Source organism: Engystomops pustulosus, chromosome 1 (genome assembly GCF_040894005.1).
Source record: "Engystomops pustulosus chromosome 1, aEngPut4.maternal, whole genome shotgun sequence".
Taxonomy (NCBI): Eukaryota; Metazoa; Chordata; class Amphibia; order Anura; family Leptodactylidae; genus Engystomops; species Engystomops pustulosus.
In genome coordinates this window covers 172,620,443-172,629,976 of record NC_092411.1, presented here as the reverse complement: position 1 = coordinate 172,629,976, position 9,534 = coordinate 172,620,443, and the positions used below count along the sequence as shown (strand labels likewise).

The 9,534-nt window shown below is 45.4% G+C and overlaps 45 pseudogenes; all 45 read left to right on the top strand.

Annotated features, from left to right (window-relative positions):
• The first annotated feature begins 51 nt into the window (after positions 1 to 51).
• On the top strand, positions 52 to 170 carry LOC140102411 (5S ribosomal RNA; annotated as a pseudogene).
• Positions 171 to 242: 72 nt separating this feature from the next.
• LOC140105633 (5S ribosomal RNA) lies at positions 243 to 361 on the top strand (annotated as a pseudogene).
• Positions 362 to 431: 70 nt separating this feature from the next.
• On the top strand, positions 432 to 550 carry LOC140111586 (5S ribosomal RNA; annotated as a pseudogene).
• A 72-nt stretch (positions 551 to 622) lies between these two features.
• LOC140112727 (5S ribosomal RNA) lies at positions 623 to 741 on the top strand (annotated as a pseudogene).
• A 72-nt stretch (positions 742 to 813) lies between these two features.
• Positions 814 to 932, top strand: LOC140086131 (5S ribosomal RNA; annotated as a pseudogene).
• A 70-nt stretch (positions 933 to 1,002) lies between these two features.
• LOC140095435 (5S ribosomal RNA) lies at positions 1,003 to 1,121 on the top strand (annotated as a pseudogene).
• A 70-nt stretch (positions 1,122 to 1,191) lies between these two features.
• Positions 1,192 to 1,310, top strand: LOC140109060 (5S ribosomal RNA; annotated as a pseudogene).
• Positions 1,311 to 1,382: 72 nt separating this feature from the next.
• On the top strand, positions 1,383 to 1,501 carry LOC140106652 (5S ribosomal RNA; annotated as a pseudogene).
• A 70-nt stretch (positions 1,502 to 1,571) lies between these two features.
• Positions 1,572 to 1,690, top strand: LOC140112193 (5S ribosomal RNA; annotated as a pseudogene).
• Positions 1,691 to 1,760: 70 nt separating this feature from the next.
• On the top strand, positions 1,761 to 1,879 carry LOC140086120 (5S ribosomal RNA; annotated as a pseudogene).
• Positions 1,880 to 1,949: 70 nt separating this feature from the next.
• On the top strand, positions 1,950 to 2,068 carry LOC140109302 (5S ribosomal RNA; annotated as a pseudogene).
• Positions 2,069 to 2,138: 70 nt separating this feature from the next.
• Positions 2,139 to 2,257, top strand: LOC140108524 (5S ribosomal RNA; annotated as a pseudogene).
• Positions 2,258 to 2,327: 70 nt separating this feature from the next.
• LOC140109049 (5S ribosomal RNA) lies at positions 2,328 to 2,446 on the top strand (annotated as a pseudogene).
• Positions 2,447 to 2,707: 261 nt separating this feature from the next.
• LOC140100585 (5S ribosomal RNA) lies at positions 2,708 to 2,826 on the top strand (annotated as a pseudogene).
• A 261-nt stretch (positions 2,827 to 3,087) lies between these two features.
• LOC140110646 (5S ribosomal RNA) lies at positions 3,088 to 3,206 on the top strand (annotated as a pseudogene).
• Positions 3,207 to 3,278: 72 nt separating this feature from the next.
• Positions 3,279 to 3,397, top strand: LOC140112936 (5S ribosomal RNA; annotated as a pseudogene).
• Positions 3,398 to 3,466: 69 nt separating this feature from the next.
• LOC140105605 (5S ribosomal RNA) lies at positions 3,467 to 3,585 on the top strand (annotated as a pseudogene).
• A 72-nt stretch (positions 3,586 to 3,657) lies between these two features.
• Positions 3,658 to 3,776, top strand: LOC140113052 (5S ribosomal RNA; annotated as a pseudogene).
• A 70-nt stretch (positions 3,777 to 3,846) lies between these two features.
• Positions 3,847 to 3,965, top strand: LOC140110343 (5S ribosomal RNA; annotated as a pseudogene).
• A 72-nt stretch (positions 3,966 to 4,037) lies between these two features.
• LOC140112935 (5S ribosomal RNA) lies at positions 4,038 to 4,156 on the top strand (annotated as a pseudogene).
• A 69-nt stretch (positions 4,157 to 4,225) lies between these two features.
• On the top strand, positions 4,226 to 4,344 carry LOC140112614 (5S ribosomal RNA; annotated as a pseudogene).
• Positions 4,345 to 4,416: 72 nt separating this feature from the next.
• LOC140095424 (5S ribosomal RNA) lies at positions 4,417 to 4,535 on the top strand (annotated as a pseudogene).
• Positions 4,536 to 4,605: 70 nt separating this feature from the next.
• On the top strand, positions 4,606 to 4,724 carry LOC140086098 (5S ribosomal RNA; annotated as a pseudogene).
• Positions 4,725 to 4,794: 70 nt separating this feature from the next.
• LOC140105841 (5S ribosomal RNA) lies at positions 4,795 to 4,913 on the top strand (annotated as a pseudogene).
• Positions 4,914 to 4,983: 70 nt separating this feature from the next.
• LOC140109037 (5S ribosomal RNA) lies at positions 4,984 to 5,102 on the top strand (annotated as a pseudogene).
• A 72-nt stretch (positions 5,103 to 5,174) lies between these two features.
• LOC140113349 (5S ribosomal RNA) lies at positions 5,175 to 5,293 on the top strand (annotated as a pseudogene).
• Positions 5,294 to 5,363: 70 nt separating this feature from the next.
• On the top strand, positions 5,364 to 5,482 carry LOC140106699 (5S ribosomal RNA; annotated as a pseudogene).
• A 70-nt stretch (positions 5,483 to 5,552) lies between these two features.
• On the top strand, positions 5,553 to 5,671 carry LOC140110336 (5S ribosomal RNA; annotated as a pseudogene).
• Positions 5,672 to 5,931: 260 nt separating this feature from the next.
• Positions 5,932 to 6,050, top strand: LOC140101260 (5S ribosomal RNA; annotated as a pseudogene).
• Positions 6,051 to 6,122: 72 nt separating this feature from the next.
• LOC140112603 (5S ribosomal RNA) lies at positions 6,123 to 6,241 on the top strand (annotated as a pseudogene).
• Positions 6,242 to 6,313: 72 nt separating this feature from the next.
• LOC140107508 (5S ribosomal RNA) lies at positions 6,314 to 6,432 on the top strand (annotated as a pseudogene).
• A 70-nt stretch (positions 6,433 to 6,502) lies between these two features.
• Positions 6,503 to 6,621, top strand: LOC140086086 (5S ribosomal RNA; annotated as a pseudogene).
• Positions 6,622 to 6,691: 70 nt separating this feature from the next.
• LOC140086075 (5S ribosomal RNA) lies at positions 6,692 to 6,810 on the top strand (annotated as a pseudogene).
• Positions 6,811 to 6,880: 70 nt separating this feature from the next.
• Positions 6,881 to 6,999, top strand: LOC140086064 (5S ribosomal RNA; annotated as a pseudogene).
• A 70-nt stretch (positions 7,000 to 7,069) lies between these two features.
• Positions 7,070 to 7,188, top strand: LOC140105415 (5S ribosomal RNA; annotated as a pseudogene).
• A 70-nt stretch (positions 7,189 to 7,258) lies between these two features.
• LOC140109026 (5S ribosomal RNA) lies at positions 7,259 to 7,377 on the top strand (annotated as a pseudogene).
• A 72-nt stretch (positions 7,378 to 7,449) lies between these two features.
• Positions 7,450 to 7,568, top strand: LOC140113161 (5S ribosomal RNA; annotated as a pseudogene).
• Positions 7,569 to 7,638: 70 nt separating this feature from the next.
• Positions 7,639 to 7,757, top strand: LOC140106697 (5S ribosomal RNA; annotated as a pseudogene).
• Positions 7,758 to 7,827: 70 nt separating this feature from the next.
• LOC140112979 (5S ribosomal RNA) lies at positions 7,828 to 7,946 on the top strand (annotated as a pseudogene).
• Positions 7,947 to 8,015: 69 nt separating this feature from the next.
• Positions 8,016 to 8,134, top strand: LOC140113006 (5S ribosomal RNA; annotated as a pseudogene).
• A 263-nt stretch (positions 8,135 to 8,397) lies between these two features.
• Positions 8,398 to 8,516, top strand: LOC140103564 (5S ribosomal RNA; annotated as a pseudogene).
• Positions 8,517 to 8,586: 70 nt separating this feature from the next.
• LOC140105207 (5S ribosomal RNA) lies at positions 8,587 to 8,705 on the top strand (annotated as a pseudogene).
• Positions 8,706 to 8,775: 70 nt separating this feature from the next.
• On the top strand, positions 8,776 to 8,894 carry LOC140110329 (5S ribosomal RNA; annotated as a pseudogene).
• Positions 8,895 to 8,966: 72 nt separating this feature from the next.
• LOC140112934 (5S ribosomal RNA) lies at positions 8,967 to 9,085 on the top strand (annotated as a pseudogene).
• Positions 9,086 to 9,345: 260 nt separating this feature from the next.
• On the top strand, positions 9,346 to 9,464 carry LOC140103755 (5S ribosomal RNA; annotated as a pseudogene).
• Positions 9,465 to 9,534: the final 70 nt, after the last annotated feature.

Here is a 9,534-nt window from a genome sequence, read left to right as displayed (position 1 = left end):
TTAGTTTCTCTGTCAAAGATGGTAAAAGAAGGTTCAAATTGAACAGCTGCTGTCAACGGCCATTCTAAGCTGAATGTGCCTGCTCTCGTGAGATCGCAGCAGCAATGCAGCTTAAGGCTTGGCAAGTACCAGCATGGGAGACTGGCTGGGAATCCCAAGTTCCGTTGACCTTTTTGAACCTTAAAATTGTATTAGTTTCTCTGTCAAAGATGGAAAAAGAAGGTTCAAATTGAACAGCTGCTGTCAACGGCCATTCTAAGCTGAATGTGCCAGCTCTCGTCAGATCGCAGCAGCAATGCAGCTTAAGGCTTGGCAAGTACCAGCATGGGAGACTGGCTGGGAATCCCAAGTTCCGTTGACCTTTTTGAACCTGAAAATTGTGTTAGTTTCTCTATGAGATAGTAAAAGAAGGTTCAAATTGAACAGCTGCTGTCAACGGCCATTCTAAGCTGAATGTGCCTGCTCTCGTCAGATCGCAGCAGCAATGCAGCTTAAGGTTTGGCAAGTACCAGATTGGGAGACTGGCTGGGAATCCCAAGATCCGTTGACCTTTTTGAACCTGAAAATTGTGTTAGTTTCTCTGGCAAAGATGGTAAAAGAAGGTTCAAATTGAACAGTTGCTGTCAACGGCCATTCTAAGCTGAATTTGCCTGCTCTTGTCAGATCGCAGCAGCAATGCAGCTTAAGGCTTGGCAAGTACCAGCATGGGAGACTGGCTGGGAATCCCAAGTTCCGTTGACCTTTTTGAACCTGAAAATTGTGTTAGTTTCTCTGTCAAAGATGGTAAAAGAAGGTTCAAATTAAACAGCTGCTGTCAACGGCCATTCTAAGCTGAATGTGCCTGCTCTCGTCAGATCGCAGCAGCAATGCAGCTTAAGGCTTGGCAAGTACCAGCATGGGAGACTGGCTGGGAATCCCAAGTTCCGTTGACCTTTTTGAACCTGAAAATTGTGTTAGTTTCTCTATGAGATAGTAAAAGAAGGTTCAAATTGAACAGCTGCTGTCAACGGCCATTCTAAGCTGAATGTGCCTGCTCTCGTCAGATCGCAGCAGCAATGCAGCTTAAGGCTTGGCAAGTACCAGATTGGGAGACTGGCTGGGAATCCCAAGTTCCGTTGACCTTTTTGAACCTGAAAATTGTGTTAGTTTCTCTATGAGATAGTAAAAGAAGGTTCAAATTGAACAGCTGCTGTCAACGGCCATTCTAAGCTCAATGTGCCTGCTCTCATCAGATCGCAGCAGCAATGCAGCTTAAGGCTTGGCAAGTACCAGCATGGGAGTCTGGCTGGGAATCCCAAGTTCCGTTGACCTTTTTGAACCTGAAAATTGTATTAGTTTCTCTGTCAAAGATGGTAAAAGAAGGTTCAAATTGAACAGCTGCTGTCAACGGCCATTCTAAGCTGAATGTGACTGCTCTCGTCAGATCGCAGCAGCAATGCAGCTTAAGGCTTGGCAAGTACCAGCATGGGAGACTGGCTGGGAATCCCAAGTTCCGTTGACCTTTTTGAACCTGAAAATTGTGTTAGTTTCTCTATGAGATAGTAAAAGAAGGTTCAAATTGAACAGCTGCTGTCAACGGCCATTCTAAGCTCAATGTGCCTGCTCTCATCAGATCGCAGCAGCAATGCAGCTTAAGGCTTGGCAAGTACCAGAATGGGAGACTGGTTGGGAATCCCAAGTTCCATTGACCTTTTTGAACCTGAAAATTGTGTTAGTTTCTCTAGGAGATAGTAAAAGAAGGTTCAAATTGAACAGCTGCTGTCAACGGCCATTCTAAGCTGAATGTGCCTGCTCTCGTCAGATCGCAGCAGCAATGCAGCTTAAGGCTTGGCAAGTACCAGCATGGGAGACTGGCTGGGAATCCCAAGTTCCGTTGACCTTTTTGAACCTGAAAATTGTGTTAGTTTCTATATGAGATAGTAAAAGAAGGTTCAAATTGAACAGCTGCTGTCAACGGCCATTCTAAGCTGAATGTGCCTGCTCATGTCAGATCGCAGCAGCAATGCAGCTTAAGGCTTGGCAAGTACCAGCATGGGAGACTGGCTGGGAATCCCAAGTTCCGTTGACCTTTTTGAACCTGAAAATTGTGTTAGTTTCTCTATGAGATAGTAAAAGAAGGTTCAAATTGAACAGCTGCTGTCAACGGCCATTCTAAGCTGAATGTGCCTGCTCTCGTCAGATCGCAGCAGCAATGCAGCTTAAGGTTTGGCGAGTACCAGATTGGGAGACTGGCTGGGAATCCCAAGTTCCGTTGACCTTTTTGAACCTGAAAATTGTGTTAGTTTCTCTATGAGATAGTAAAAGAAGGTTCAAATTGAACAGCTGCTGTCAACGGCCATTCTAAGCTCAATGTGCCTGCTCTCATCAGATCGCAGCAGCAATGCAGCTTAAGGCTTGGCAAGTACCAGCATGGGAGTCTGGCTGGGAATCCCAAGTTCCGTTGACCTTTTTGAACGTGAAAATTGTATTAGTTTCTCTGTCAAAGATGGTAAAAGAAGGTTCAAATTGAACAGCTGCTGTCAACGGCCATTCTAAGGTGAATGTGCCTGCTCTCGTCAGATCGCAGCAGCAATGCAGCTTAAGGCTTGGCAAGTACCAGCATGGGAGACTGGCTGGGAATCCCAAGTTCCATCGACCTTTTTGAACCTGAAAATTGTGTTAGTTTCTCTATGAGATAGTAAAAGAAGGTTCAAATTGAACAGCTGCTGTCAACGGCCATTCTAAGCTGAATGTGCCTGCTCTCGTCAGATCGCAGCAGCAATGCAGCTTAAGGCTTGGCAAGTACCAGCATGGGAGTCTGGCTGGGAATCCCAAGTTCCGTTGACCTTTTTGAACCTGAAAATTGTATTAGTTTCTCTGTCAAAGATGGTAAAAGAAGGTTCAAATTGAACAGCTGCTGTCAACGGCCATTCTAAGGTGAATGTGCCTGCTCTCGTCAGATCGCAGCAGCAATGCAGCTTAAGGCTTGGCAAGTACCAGCATGGGAGACTGGCTGGGAATCCCAAGTTCCATCGACCTTTTTGAACCTGAAAATTGTGTTAGTTTCTCTATGAGATAGTAAAAGAAGGTTCAAATTGAACAGCTGCTGTCAACGGCCATTCTAAGCTTAATGTGCCTGCTCTCGTCAGATCGCAGCAGCAATGCAGCTTAAGGCTTGGCAAGTACCAGAATGGGAGACTGGTTGGGAATCCCAAGTTCCATTGACCTTTTTGAACCTGAAAATTGTGTTAGTTTCTCTGGCAAAGATGGTAAAAGAAGGTTCAAATTGAACAGTTGCTGTCAACGGCCATTCTAAGCTGAATTTGCCTGCTCTTGTCAGATCGCAGCAGCAATGCAGCTTAAGGCTTGGCAAGTACCAGCATGGGAGACTGGCTGGGAATCCCAAGTTCTGTTGACCTTTTTGAACTGAAAATTGTGTTAGTTTCGCTATGAGAGAGTAAAAGAAGGTTCAATTTGAACAGCCGCTGTCAACGGCCATTCTAAGCTGAATGTGCCTGCTCTCGTCAGATCACAGCAGCAATGCAGCTTAAGGCTTGGCAAGTACCAGCATGGGAGACTGGCTGGGAATCCCAAGTTCCGTTGACCTTTTTGAACCTGAAAATTGTATTAGTTTCTCTGTCAAAGATGGTAAAAGAAGGTTCAAATTGAACAGCTGCTGTCAACGGCCATTCTAAGCTGAATGTGACTGCTCTCGTCAGATCGCAGCAGCAATGCAGCTTAAGGCTTGGCAAGTACCAGCATGGGAGACTGGCTGGGAATCCCAAGTTCCATTGACCTTTTTGAACCTGAAAATTGTGTTAGTTTCTCTATGAGATAGTAAAAGAAGGTTCAAATTGAACAGCTGCTGTCAACGGCCATTCTAAGCTGAATGTGCCTGCTCTCGTCAGATCGCAGCAGCAATGCAGCTTAAGGCTTGGCAAGTACCAGCATGGGAGACTGGCTGGGAAACCAAAGTTCTGTTGACCTTTTTGAACCTGAAAATTGTGTTAGTTTCTCTGGCAAAGATGGTAAAAGAAGGTTCAAATTGAACAGTTGCTGTCAACGGCCATTCTAAGCTGAATTTGCCTGCTCTTGTCAGATCGCAGCAGCAATGCAGCTTAAGGCTTGGCAAGTACCAGCATGGGAGACTGGCTGGGAATCCCAAGTTCTGTTGACCTTTTTGAACTGAAAATTGTGTTAGTTTCGCTATGAGATAGTAAAAGAAGGTTCAATTTGAACAGCCGCTGTCAACGGCCATTCTAAGCTGAATGTGCCTGCTCTCGTCAGATCACAGCAGCAATGCAGCTTAAGGCTTGGCAAGTACCAGCATGGGAGACTGGCTGGGAATCCCAAGTTCCGTTGCCCTTTTTGAACCTGAAAATTGTATTAGTTTCTCTGTCAAAGATGGTAAAAGAAGGTTAAAATTGAACAGCTGCTGTCAACGGCCATTCTAAGCTGAATGTGCCTGCTCTCGTCAGATCGCAGCAGCAATGCAGCTTAAGGCTTGGCAAGTACCAGATTGGGAGACTGGCTGGGAATCCCAAGTTCCGTTGACCTTTTTGAACCTGAAAATTGTGTTATTTTCTCTATGAGATAGTAAAAGAAGGTTCAAATTGAACAGCTGCTGTCAACGGCCATTCTAAGCTGAATGTGCCTGCTCTCGTCAGATCGCAGCAGCAATGCAGCTTAAGGCTTGGCAAGTACCAGCATGGGAGACTGGCTGGGAATCCCAAGTTCCGTTGACCTTTTTGAACCTGAAAATTGTGTTAGTTTCTCTATGAGATAGTAAAAGAAGGTTCAAATTGAACAGCTGCTGTCAACGGCCATTCTAAGCTGAATGTGCCTGCCCTCGTCAGATCGCAGCAGCAATGCAGCTTAAGGCTTGGCAAGTACCAGCATGGGAGACTGGCTGGGAATCCCAAGTTCCGTTGACCTTTTTGAACCTGAAAATTGTGTTAGTTTCTCTATGAGATAGTAAAAGAAGGTTCAAATTGAACAGCTGCTGTCAACGGCCATTCTAAGCTCAATGTGCCTGCTCTCATCAGATCGCAGCAGCAATGCAGCTTAAGGCTTGGCAAGTACCAGCATGGGAGTCTGGCTGGGAATCCCAAGTTCCGTTGACCTTTTTGAACCTGAAAATTGTATTAGTTTCTCTGTCAAAGATGGTAAAAGAAGGTTCAAATTGAAAAGCTGCTGTCAACGGCCATTCTAAGGTGCATGTGCCTGCTCTCGTCAGATCGCAGCAGCAATGCAGCTTAAGGCTTGGCAAGTACCAGATTGGGAGACTGGCTGGGAATCCCAAGTTCCGTCGACCATTTTGAACCTGAAAATTGTGTTAGTTTCTCTATGAGATAGTAAAAGAAGGTTCAAATTGAACAGCTGCTGTCAACGGCCATTCTAAGCTGAATGTGCCTGCTCTCGTCAGATCGCAGCAGCAATGCAGCTTAAGGCTTGGCAAGTACCAGAATGGGAGACTGGTTGGGAATCCCAAGTTCTATTGACCTTTTTGAACCTGAAAATTGTGTTAGTTTCTCTAGGAGATAGTAAAAGAAGGTTCAAATTGAACAGCTGCTGTCAACGGCCATTCTAAGCTGAATGTGCCTGCTCTCGTCAGATCGCAGCAGCAATGCAGCTTAAGGCTTGGCAAGTACCAGCATGGGAGACTGGCTGGGAAACCAAAGTTCTGTTGACCTTTTTGAACCTGAAAATTGTGTTAGTTTCTCTGGCAAAGATGGTAAAAGAAGGTTCAAATTGAACAGTTGCTGTCAACGGCCATTCTAAGCTGAGTTTGCCTGCTCTTGTCAGATCGCAGCAGCAATGCAGCTTAAGGCTTGGCAAGTACCAGCATGGGAGACTGGCTGGGAATCCCAAGTTCTGTTGACCTTTTTGAACTGAAAATTGTGTTAGTTTCGCTATGAGATAGTAAAAGAAGGTTCAATTTGAACAGCCGCTGTCAACGGCCATTCTAAGCTGAATGTGCCTGCTCTCGTCAGATCACAGCAGCAATGCAGTTTAAGGCTTGGCAAGTACCAGAATGGGAGACTTTCTGGGAATCCCAAGTTCCGTTGACCTTTTTGAACCTGAAAATTGTGTTAGTTTCTCTGTCAAAGATGGTAAAAGAAGGTTCAAATTGAACAGCTGCTGTCAACGGCCATTCTAAGCTGAATGTGCCTGCTCTCGTCAGATCACAGCAGCAATGCAGCTTAAGGCTTGGCAAGTACCAGCATGGGAGACTGGCTGGGAATCCCAAGTTCCGTTGCCCTTTTTGAACCTGAAAATTGTATTAGTTTCTCTGTCAAAGATGGTAAAAGAAGGTTAAAATTGAACAGCTGCTGTCAACGGCCATTCTAACCTGAATGTGCCTGCTCTCGTCAGATCGCAGCAGCAATGCAGCTTAAGGCTTGGCAAGTACCAGATTGGGAGACTGGCTGGGAATCCCAAGTTCCGTTGACCTTTTTGAACCTGAAAATTGTGTTAGTTTCTCTATGAGATAGTAAAAGAAGGTTCAAATTGAACAGCTGCTGTCAACGGCCATTCTAAGCTGAATGTGCCTGCTCTCGTCAGATCGCAGCAGCAATGCAGCTTAAGGCTTGGCAAGTACCAGCATGGGAGACTGGCTGGGAATCCCAAGTTCCGTTGACCTTTTTGAACCTGAAAATTGTGTTAGTTTCTCTATGAGATAGTAAAAGAAGGTTCAAATTGAACAGCTGCTGTCAACGGCCATTCTAAGCTGAATGTGCCTGCTCTCGTCAGATCGCAGCAGCAATGCAGCTTAAGGCTTGGCAAGTACCAGCATGGGAGACTGGCTGGGAATCCCAAGTTCCGTTGACCTTTTTGAACCTGAAAATTGTGTTAGTTTCTCTATGAGATAGTAAAAAAAGGTTCAAATTGAACAGCTGCTGTCAACGGCCATTCTAAGCTGAATGTGCCTGCTCTCGTCAGATCGCAGCAGCAATGCAGCTTAAGGCTTGGCAAGTACCAGCATGGGAGACTGGCTGGGAATCCCAAGTTCCGTTGACCTTTTTGAACCTGAAAATTGTGTTAGTTTCTCTATGAGATAGTAAAAGAAGGTTCAAATTGAACAGCTGCTGTCAACGGCCATTCTAAGCTGAATGTGCCTGCTCTCGTCAGATCGCAGCAGCAATGCAGCTTAAGGTTTGGCAAGTACCAGATTGGGAGACTGGCTGGGAATCCCAAGTTCCGTTGACCTTTTTGAACCTGAAAATTGTGTTAGTTTCTCTATGAGATAGTAAAAGAAGGTTCAAATTGAACAGCTGCTGTCAACGGCCATTCTAAGCTCAATGTGCCTGCTCTCATCAGATCGCAGCAGCAATGCAGCTTAAGGCTTGGCAAGTACCAGCATGGGAGTCTGGCTGGGAATCCCAAGTTCCGTTGACCTTTTTGAACCTGAAAATTGTATTAGTTTCTTTGTCAAAGATGGTAAAAGAAGGTTCAAATTGAAAAGCTGCTGTCAACGGCCATTCTAAGGTGCATGTGCCTGCTCTCGTCAGATCGCAGCAGCAATGCAGCTTAAGGCTTGGCAAGTACCAGCATGGGAGACTGGCTGGGAATCCCAAGTTCCGTCGACCATTTTGAACCTGAAAATTGTGTTAGTTTCTCTATGAGATAGTAAAAGAAGGTTCAAATTGAACAGCTGCTGTCAACGGCCATTCTAAGCTGAATGTGCCTGCTCTCGTCAGATCGCAGCAGCAATGCAGCTTAAGGCTTGGCAAGTACCAGAATGGGAGACTGGTTGGGAATCCCAAGTTCTATTGACCTTTTTGAACCTGAAAATTGTGTTAGTTTCTCTAGGAGATAGTAAAAGAAGGTTCAAATTGAACAGCTGCTGTCAACGGCCATTCTAAGCTGAATTTGCCTGCTCTTGTCTGATCGCAGCAGCAATGCAGCTTAAGGCTTGGCAAGTACCAGCATGGGAGACTGGCTGGGAATCCCAAGTTCTGTTGACCTTTTTGAACTGAAAATTGTGTTAGTTTCGCTATGAGATAGTAAAAGAAGGTTCAATTTGAACAGCCGCTGTCAACGGCCATTCTAAGCTGAATGTGCCTGCTCTCGTCAGATCACAGCAGCAATGCAGTTTAAGGCTTGGCAAGTACAAGAATGGGAGACTGGCTGGGAATCCCAAGTTCCGTTGACCTTTTTGAACCTGAAAATTGTGTTAGTTTCTCTGTCAAAGATGGTAAAAGAAGGTTCAAATTGAACAGCTGCTGTCAACGGCCATTCTAAGCTGAATGGGCCTGCTCTCGTCAGATCACAGCAGCAATGCAGCTTAAGGCTTGGCAAGTACCAGCATGGGAGACTGGCTGGGAATCCCAAGTTCCGTTTCCCTTTTTGAACCTGAAAATTGTATTAGTTTCTCTGTCAAAGATGGTAAAAGAAGGTTAAAATTGAACAGCTGCTGTCAACGGCCATTCTAAGCTGAATGTGCCTGCTCTCGTCAGATCGCAGCAGCAATGCAGCTTAAGGCTTGGCAAGTACCAGCATGGGAGACTGGCTGGGAATCCCAAGTTCCGTCGACCATTTTGAACCTGAAAATTGTGTTAGTTTCTCTATGAGATAGTAAAAGAAGGTTCAAATTGAACAGCTGCTGTCAACGGCCATTCTAAGCTGAATGTGCCTGCTCTCGTCAGATCGCAGCAGCAATGCAGCTTAAGGCTTGGCAAGTACCAGAATGGGAGACTGGTTGGGAATCCCAAGTTCCATTGACCTTTTTGAACCTGAAAATTGTGTTAGTTTCTCTAGGAGATAGTAAAAGAAGGTTCAAATTGAACAGCTGCTGTCAACGGCCATTCTAAGCTGAATGTGCCTGCTCTCGTCAGATCGCAGCAGCAATGCAGCTTAAGGCTTGGCAAGTACCAGCATGGGAGACTGGCTGGGAAACCAAAGTTCTGTTGACCTTTTTGAACCTGAAAATTGTGTTAGTTTCTCTGGCAAAGATGGTAAAAGAAGGTTCAAATTGAACAGTTGCTGTCAACGGCCATTCTAAGCTGAATTTGCCTGCTCTTGTCAGATCGCAGCAGCAATGCAGCTTAAGGCTTGGCAAGTACCAGCATGGGAGACTGGCTGGGAATCCCAAGTTCTGTTGACCTTTTTGAACTGAAAATTGTGTTAGTTTCGCTATGAGATAGTAAAAGAAGGTTCAATTTGAACAGCCGCTGTCAACGGCCATTCTAAGCTGAATGTGCCTGCTCTCGTCAGATCACAGCAGCAATGCAGTTTAAGGCTTGGCAAGTACCAGAATGGGAGACTGGCTGGGACTCCCAAGTTCCGTTGACCTTTTTGAACCTGAAAATTGTGTTAGTTTCTCTGTCAAAGATGGTAAAAGAAGGTTCAAATTGAACAGCTGCTGTCAACGGCCATTCTAAGCTGAATGTGCCTGCTCTCGTCAGATCGCAGCAGCAATGCAGCTTAAGGCTTGGCAAGTACCAGATTGGGAGACTGGCTGGGAATCCCAAGTTCCGTTGCCCTTTTTGAACCTGAAAATTGTGTTATTTTCTCTATGAGATAGTAAAAGAAGGTTCAAATTGAACAGCTGCT